This window comes from Hemiscyllium ocellatum, chromosome 30, assembly GCF_020745735.1.
Source record: "Hemiscyllium ocellatum isolate sHemOce1 chromosome 30, sHemOce1.pat.X.cur, whole genome shotgun sequence".
NCBI classification, from domain to species: Eukaryota; Metazoa; Chordata; class Chondrichthyes; order Orectolobiformes; family Hemiscylliidae; genus Hemiscyllium; species Hemiscyllium ocellatum.
This window is the reverse complement of record NC_083430.1, coordinates 30,482,863-30,491,992: the sequence shown is the minus strand read 5'-3', so window position 1 is coordinate 30,491,992 and position 9,130 is coordinate 30,482,863.

The following is a 9,130-nucleotide window of genomic DNA, read 5'->3' as shown; positions in this document are numbered from 1 at the left end:
ATTGGAGGTGCAATGGACAGCGAAGAAGGTTACCTCATAGTGCAATGGAATCTTGATCAGATGGGCCAGTGGACTGAGGAGTGGCAGTTGTAGTTTAATTTTGATAAATGTGAGGTGGTGCATTTTGGAAAAGCAAATCAGAGCAGGATTTATACACTTCTGGTGAGTGTTGCTGAACAAAGAGACCTTGGAGCGCAGGTTCCTTGAAAGTGGAGTCTCAAGTAGATAGGATAGTGAAGAAGGCATTTGGTATACTTTCCTTTATTGGACAGAGCATTGAGTACAGGAATTGGGAGGTCATGTTGCAGAGATACAGGACATTGGTTAGGCCACTTTTCAAATATTGCGTGCAATTTTGGTGTCCCTCCTATTGGAAGGAGGTTCAGAAAAGTTTTGCAAGAGTTTAGAAAAGATTTACAAGGATGTTGCCAAGGTTGGAGGATTTGAGCTTTAGGGAGTGGCTAAATAGACTGGGGCTGCTTTCTGTGGAGCGTTGGAGACTGAGGGGTGATCTTATAGACATTTATAAATTTATGAGGGGCAAGGATAGAGTAAAGACAAGGTCTTGTCCCTGAGGTGGGGGAGTCCAGAACTGGAGGGCATATGTTTAGGGTGAGAGGGAAAAAAGTTTAAAAGGGACCTAAGGGACAACTTTTTCACACAGATGGTAGTGCATGTATGGAATGAGCTGCCAGAGGAAGTGGTGGAGGCTAATACAATTACAACATTAAAAAGACATCTGGATGGTAATATGAACAGGAAGTGTTTAGAGGGATATGGGTCAAGTGCTTGCAAATGGGATTAGATTAGGTTAAGATATCTCGTCGGCATGGACGAGTTGGACTGAAGGAGCTGTTTCAAAGCTGTACATCTCTATTACTCTATATTTTGCACATTTAACTTGTATGCTATAAAATTTAACTGAATTTGTAGAGTGTGCAACATGGTTTCAATATTTTTGGGAAGCAGTTATGGTCTTTTTGGTTAGAAAATTGGTCTTAGTAAAGTTGCCTACTTCAGTTTCATTGTGTTCTGATTAATTAAAGCCCTGAGATCAGTTAGAATAGAGTAAAGAATTATGTGTTTCCTGAGTGACCCTGTTTAAGAGGAAGGAGCATAAATTCAGGCTATTAGTGTGGAACTGCTACATGACACTCACATGCTTGTACTTGTGGCTGCACATTGGAAACTCCCTACCCCAAACGAACATTAAACATGGTGCTGCCAAATGGGAGGGTGTGGTGCAGTTTAATGCGGTGCCAGAGAGAGTGTTCACAAGTCTTGAAGTTAAAATAATTATGGATTGGAACTTTGGATTATTCTATAAAGCTCTCTACACTTTTTCCAAGACCATTATAGTCCTTGCCTTCTGAATTAAATTAAAATTTGCATTGTTTCAAACGTTGGGGATGAATGATTAAATTTAAGATAGCTACCGACAGCTATAAGGTGGTTATATGACTATATTAATGGTGTTAGCATTTAATGCAGTAATGCAAACCTTTTAATAAATCCACTTTAAACTAGCATGCCTTACTCATGTATACCTCTGCTGCATTCATATGGAAACATCCCGAGAAATCAGCATTTAATTAACTGGTGTAAGAACTAAGATGGACAGTTAACTGTTTCTGCTGCATTTCCATTCTAATGATGACCCAATCAAACAGCACCCTCATCTCATATTGTAAATTGATGCTCCTTTTCCAAGTTTGGCTTTCTGTTTTCCTATACTGATAAAGTCCTCTGAAAAGCTTCAACTATGCGTCTCCTTTTAGCAATGTTTAAGTTCTGTATTGCCAAACAACGGAAGAATTAACATTTTTGGACTGTACTCTTCTGTTAGAAAAACATCTCCTTTTCAACTAAGCATCATCAATGATACTTAAGAGAGTCATCAACAATTATTTTATTTCTTGTTGTAGTAAGTTTGAAGGAAATTATTTAATTTTCATATAAGTTTCTTCTAGCAAATCCTTTTTCAAACTATGTCTTCCAGTATATTTCAATCAAAGCTACCTTTCACAATAGACAGGCATGTGTCACGAAATCTGAGGTGAGAGTGATAAGAGGTCAGGGAGAAGATTGCAGGTTAGGAAGGTAGTGCTGAGTTTGAGGGTTGGGACTGAGACAAGATGGAGGGAGGGGAAATGAGGAAACTGGAGAAATCTGCGTTCATCCCTTGTGGTTGGAGGGTTCCTAGGCAGAAGATGAGGCGCTCTTCTGAGAGGTCAGGAAGAAAATTGCAGGTTAGGAAGGTGGTGCTGAGTTCGAGGGTTGGGACTGAGACAAGGTGGGGGGAGGGTGAGAGGTCAGGAAGAAGATCGCAGGTTAGGAAGGTGGTGCTGAGTTTGAGGGTTGGGATTGAGACAAGACTCCGGCCTATCACCCTCACCTTTACCTCCTTCCACCTAACGCATTTCCAACGCCCCTCCCCCAAGTCCCTCCTCCCTACCTTTTATCTTAGCCTGCTTGGCACACCTTCCTCATTCCTGAAGAAGAGCTCATGCCCGAAATGTCGATTCTCCTGCTCTTTGGATGCTGCCTGACCTGCTGTGCTTTTCTAACTACATATTTTCAGCTATGCCTCTATTCTCCCTATCAAAGTGCATAACCTTACACTTTCCCACTTTGTATTACATCTGCCACTTCTTTGCGCACTCTCAGCCTGTCCAAGCCCTTCTGCAGCCTTCCCATTTCCTCAACACTACATGTCCCTTCACCTATTTTGTGTAATAATGTAATGATGTTTAATAAAAAAAACTATAGATTATTATTTGAACAGCTACTTTTAGAAATTAGATACTGAATATTTTACAAAAACATTTTTAAAAATTGCCAGTTCATTGAAATTGTCATTTTCACTCACTTGTTTTTTTCTGAAATTGCAAATAAATTGAGGCACCGGAAGTTTTGGAAAATTAGGTGCAGATCAGATGAAGCTAATTTTAGGAATACATCTGTATTAAACAGTGGAGGTTGCATGCCACAGACCAAGCTAATTAATCCCATAACCAACAAAACTCGTCAAAGAGCTGCAGTCTTCCCACATAAAATCATGAATAGTTATGAACTATTAAATGACAAATGGTGATGAAAGATCCATGAACATTCCTGTTCTCAAGAATGGTGGGGCCCTGTGCAAAGGTCTAAGCTGAAACTTTCATAACCATCTTCAGCCAGTAACGTAAGAACATAGGAAGAGAGATAGGTGATTCAACCCCTTGAGCCTGTTCTGCCATTCAATAAGACCATAATGAATGGTGGTGCAGGCTCAAAGGGCAAAATGGCCTACTCCTACACCTATTGCCTATTGTCTATTGTCTATTGTCTATCATGGCAGATGTGGCCTTACTCCATTTGCCTGCCTTGGGCCTGTATCCCTTGATATTCTTGCGTAATAAAAATTTGCCTATCTCAGATTTAAATTGAACAATTGAATTGGCATCGACCACCGTTTTGAAGAAAAAAGTTTCAAACCTCCAGCATGGATAGGGTAAATAGACAAAGTTTTTTCTCTGGGTAGGGGAGTCCAGAACTAGTGGGCATAGGTTTAGGGTGAGAGGGAAAGGATATAAAAGAGACCTAAGGGGCAACGTTTTCACACACAGGATGGTACGTGTGTGGAATGAGCTGCCGGAGGAAGTGGTAGAGGCTAGTACAATTGCAACATTTAAAAGGCATCTGGATGGGCATATGAATAGGAAGTGTTTGGAGGGATATGGGCTAGGTGCTGGCAGGTGGGACTAGATTGGGTTGGGGTATTTGGTCAGCATGGACTAGTTGGACCAAAGGGTCTGTTTCCATGCTGTACACCTCTATGACTCTATGATTCTGCTGGTTGGGTGTAGAAGAACTTTCTAACATCTCTCCTGAATGGCCTGGTCCTAATTCATAGACTATACACCGTGGTTCTTGAATCTTTAACCAGTGTGAATGGTTTGTCTTTGTCTACCCATAAGTGGCAACAAAAGACTGTAAATGCTGGTATCCAAGGTAGACAATCAGGAGGCTGGGAGAACATAGCAAGCCAGGCAGCATCAGGGTAGGTAGAGAAGTTGATGTTTTGGGTGTTACTCCCAGAAGAAAATTACACCCAAAATGGCATTCCTGATGAAGGGCTCTGGCCCGAAACGTCGAATTTCCTGTTCCTTGGATGCTGCCTAACCTGCTGTGCTTTAACCAGCAACACATTTTCAGTTCTCCACCTCCTGATGCAGCCTGGCTTGCTGTATTCTCCCAGCCTTCTGCTTGTCTACCCGTAAGTGGAAGCATTCCTGATTGTCATATAAAATCAGTGCTGTAAATACACTAACGTTTTCAACATAGCAGTCCTCAACTTCCTCTAGGCCTGTGTTGTGACTGGCAAGGGTTAAACCTGGGAGGCAGATTAAAGCTTAGTCACCCAGCCCCTATTTTGAGAGCAGAAGAGGGTGATAGGAGTCAGATTTAAGATTTTAAAACATCTTTATATTACACCTGATCTCAGTGCAACTGCTTTTTTTGGGGTCTGCTTGGTGACCTTCAGGTTAACCTCACCAGAGTGAAGCCAATTGTCGTCTGTGACTACAGTGACTTACACATATTATTTGCTTTTGGGAATTACAATTCCTCTCTCCAGATGTTATTGGAGATTGCTGCTCCAAAGGTGCTCCAAATGCCTGTGCACAAAATAACTGATTTCCAACAGGGACGTTGGGTCAAATACTTTCTTAATATTCTGGCACTCCCTGCACAAAGTTAAAGTCAGGCCAATAGCAAGAAAACTACTGGAAGCATTGGGTAAATACAGCAGATTTCCTTTTATGAAGAGTCTTAGTGAATGAGCGGGGTTTTGATGACAATTGTTTATAGGTGTCATCATCATGATTATTGACGCGATCTTTCCAGATTCTAGTAACTTAGTTGGAATTCTACTCAGTTGCCATGGTGAGATTTGAACCCATGTCCCTCAAAGTATTAGCCTAGGCTTCAGAATTGCCTGCCTGTTGTCATTCCATTGTGCCCCATTTCCTCATGTGATCATCTAATTTACAAATCTTTATAATCTGGTTGCGTTAAATTCTGCCTGCTTGCATTTGGCTCCACCAAACCCATTGTACGAGATGTCTGTCTCAATGTTTGATGATAAAGGGAGAAAATGAGTAAAGGACTTCAGATCTTTAGGTATCCTATGTATAGTCCTTGTATTTCTGCTTAGGATAGACAACAACACTCAATGGTCTTTACTGTTTATTCCTCTATGTACTTTTGTATCTACAGAAAAGTATGTTTTTCTATTATATCACTTTTAAAGTTCCATTTGAAGGATCATAAAAATTCTATTTAAAGTCACCAACTTTGTATTAGGGAGGTCTACTAAGATTGGTCGCATTGCAATTACTGTTGGTGTCAAAGTGGTATAAAGGTTTTCTGGGAGAAAGTGAGGACTGCAGATGCTGGAGATCAGAGCTGAAAATGTGTTGCTGGAAAAGCGCAGCAGGTCAGGCAGCATCCAAAGAGCAGGAGAATCGACGTTTCGGGCATAAGCCCTTCTTCAGGAAAGATTCCTGAAGAAGGGCTCATGCCCGAAACATCGATTCTCCTGCTCTTTGGATGCTGCCTGACCTGCTGCGCTTTTCCAGCAACACATTTTCAGCAGCGATAAAGGTTTTCTGGCAAAGTTATTAACATTTGTTTGCAAGTACCCCGGGTGTTGTGTCCTTTTAAGGCTTTTATCTACAGACAATGAGATGCAATGAGATAGTAGTCACATTAAAACTTAAGGAGATTAACTTAGGTATTTTTCTGATTTTTTTATATTTCAATTTAATTCCAGAGTAATACAATTTTACTGAAAAAATCTCAATTTTAACTCTAATTAACGTTTGTTTAAAATGCAAGATTGGTAAAGCTAAGAAATTAATGATCAGGATCATAACAGAAACAGGAAAAAGGAATATTTGATTGTTTTTATTGGGATGTGAGCATCACTGGCAAGGCTAACATTTGTTACCAATGCCCTTTAACTGAATGGCTTACCATTTCAGAGGGCAGGTAAGGGTCGACCTGTGGTTTAGGAAGCCAAACCACATAAGGATGTCTCGCTTTCTTCCCTAAAGGACATTAGAGAAACAGATAGCTATTATGACAATCAGTGATTGGTTTATTACTTGAATTTAAAATTCACCAGATACCTTGGTGGGAATTGAACCCATGTACCCTCAAAAATTAGCCTGGGCAATCGGATTAGCAATTCAGGAGCATCACCACTGTAGCATCCTCACCTGAGGCCATTGTGACAATTACAGAGACTTGTGGACTAAAAATAGTAATATTATTATTACTATTCCCAATTGCTAATCATTTTTCCCCATTTTTTACGCAAGCTAAATTTATAAACAGTATTGTGCAATTACATTTTGCAACTGCTTTTGACTTTGTACACAGTAACTGAACTCTAAAATATCAATGCTCTCGTATTCATATATGGAAAGTAAGTGATTTTCAAATCTCTACCTGTTGAGTCATTCATACCAACTACTCTAGAAATTATTCATCTAATATCTATGGGAAGGTAAAAGAATTTTCGATTTCAGTCACATTGAAACAATACTTGATTTTTTCTCATCGCTGTTGTCTCTGAATCGCTTGAACTGAAATAGTAATTCTTTTCACAAATTCCAACGAACCACATTACTAAAGATATCTCACCCAAAAACAGCTCCGAGGTGAACTTTACTTTGTGCAGGAGCTACGGAATGAGCTGGAGTTTGATTTTGGAACCTTTTTGCATCATGTTAAGTCCGTGGCAAAGAACAAAGAACAAAGGAAATATACAGCTGGGGAACAGGCTCTTCAGTCCTCCAAGCGTGAGCCAATCCAAATCCACTCTCTATACCTATCACTCAATTCCTAAGCATCTGTATCTCTCTGCTCCCCACCTATTCATACATCTGTCCAGACGCACTTTAAATGAATCTACCATGCCTGCCTCTACCATCTCTGCTGGCAACACGTTCCAGACAACTACCACCCGCTGTGTAAAATACTTGCCGCGTATATCCCCCTTAAACTTTTCACCTCTCACCTTGAACGCGTGACGTCTCATTATTGAATCCCTCACCCCGGGACAAAGCTAATCTCTATCTACCCTGTCTATACCCTTCATAATTTTGTAGACCTCAATCAGGTCCCCCCTCACTCTTCTTTTTTCTAATGATAACAATCCTAACCTATAAGATGTATTTAAAATGAGTAATCCATTTGTCGATACTTACTTTGCGATACTGCTCAAGCCAATTGTACTGTCCCATCTTTCTCTGTCAAAGTTCATCCCTTGCACCCAATTTACTTTCCGTCCTGTTGTGCTTTAATGAGCATTGGTACCCACTTATGAGCTGAAGACGAGAATGCCAGCAGGCTGCCTGACCAATAGGACCATCAGAGGCAGTTTGCTCCTGGCCTTGCCCATCAATCATGTATGATGTCATTTTAATCCAGGATAACAATCAGAATCAGAAGCCCTGGCCAAAGCTTTTGCTTCTCTCCGGCTGCCCCATTTTTGATTCATTCAAATAGAAAATTCATTTCTCGCCCCGATAGGTAGAAGTGTAAAAGTCATCCTGAACAATTGGAAGGAAGCCAGATACATAGTAGATTTTAATTGCTGGACTCCAGTTCAATCCCATCGACGGGTTAATAAGGCGTTGTTTGTTGGACATTCACTGTTGGCTGAATGAAATTGGGCAGTCATAGGCTGGTAGTACTTTACCAACAGCCTGGCAAGGTGGAAAAAGATCTGGAGAATCTCACAGTTGTAGCAGTGGGTGGAATGGAAAATATTGAGCATCAAAAACATAGAATTTCCTACTGAACATGTGGGAGTGCACATTAATCCACACACCAATTTTGTTTTTGTCTAGACTTACCCTTGTAGGTTGGTTTCTTTCACAGTGTTACCTGGCATGGACTTTGACTACTGTCAATCAGGTATGGGTTAAGAAAAAACCCATCAGGGTGCCATGTGCATTGTATGATTAGATTACATACTTATGGAAACAGGCCTTTCGGCCCAACAAGTCCACACCAACCCTCTGAAGAGTAACCCAAACCAGATCCATTCCCCATATTTACCCCTAACTAATGCACCTAACACAATGGGCAATTTAGCATGGCCAATTCACCTAAACTGCACATCTTTGGATTGTGGGAGGAAATCAGAGCACCCGGCGGAAACCCACACTGATGTAGGGAAAATGTGCAAACTCCGCACAGACAGTTGCCTAAGTCTGGAATTGAACCTGGGTCGCTGGCACTGTGAGGCAGTAGTGCTAACCACTGAGCTACCATGCTTATTTGCATTAATCAATGACACTGTCATCAGCCTGTGGTGGGAATTTCATCTCTCCAAAGGTCAACAGCATCAACATTCCAAATCATTAGGAGTGGAATAGAAATTGCTGATACTTAATATTTTAACTGCTCCCTCATTTGGGTGGGAGTTAAAGTCAGCCCACAATTACATTTTTTTAGCCAAGCTACATGAACAACAAAGAATTGCTTCAATAGCAGCACCTAAATACCACACCTCCACACAACCCACATGCTTCTGAGACATTCATTTGCCAAAACTACTGGAACTTCATTTAAAATACAATATTTTTGGAAGGTTTTGATTTTTTCTAGACTGTTAATATTTCTTGATACCGGAAGTATTCTGACATTTCTGATCATTCCTATGGACACATAGTCATTCAAAAACCTTTTTGGAGTACATTTTATTGGCCCCCTCATGTGAATTTGCTTCAGATGTGTAGTAAATATGTTTTGTAAAACATGACCATGAGAAAACAAGTGCCAAATTATGCTGTTGAGGAGATTACACACATACTGTAATTCACAAAGAGGAAGTTCAAACAAATTGCTTCACTGCAAGCAGCATGTTGGGCATAAGGAAGGACATTTTAATTAAATATTGTGTGCAGTTTTGGTCTGCTAGTCTGAGGAAGGGCCTTCTTGTTATTGAGGGAGTCCTGCTTAACTTCACCAGACTGATTCCCGGGGTAGCAGGACTGACATATGAGGAAAGACTGGATCGACTGGCCTTGTAATCGCTGGAATTTAGATGAATGATTGGGGGGATTTCACA